Genomic DNA, 531 nt, shown 5'->3' with positions numbered 1-531 from the left:
CAAACCGATCTGATCAATATATCACCCATACTACATAAAGCATTTACTGACGATCACGGAATTATAAACGACCCCCCCCCCTTTCATCCGCACATGATGACGCATAACGTATAGGATCATATACAGTTGAATTTTTCAATATAGTGTGTATCGGAATAAACGGCAATTGATAATCTATATATGTGTTTATGCCTATAACTCACGTTCTATGAATTACTGCAGAAAACGATAAAAACATACTTATATTCTAGAAGATATTTTTGTACGAATCCATGAATGAAAAAGTATAACGTTCCTACATCCTGAACGATAGATAATCGATGTTGAATGGGCCATAGTAATGTCAATTTAGCAATACAATTTAAAAAGTTATAGCCCTGCAAAGAAGGTGAACATCTCCATAGGCTTAGAGTGGTGGCAGAGAGGCTACATTGATGGATATAACCGTGGCAGGAATGTGTTAAGATAAGATACGTTAAGTTAAGATTAAGAACGTTTGATCTGAATATAAAATGATACATCTAACACATC

The sequence above is a fragment of the Notolepis coatsorum genome, assembly GCF_963971535.1.
Source record: "Notolepis coatsorum genome assembly, chromosome: 4".
NCBI lineage: Eukaryota > Metazoa > Chordata > Actinopteri > Aulopiformes > Paralepididae > Notolepis > Notolepis coatsorum.
This window is presented reverse-complemented; position numbering follows the sequence as displayed.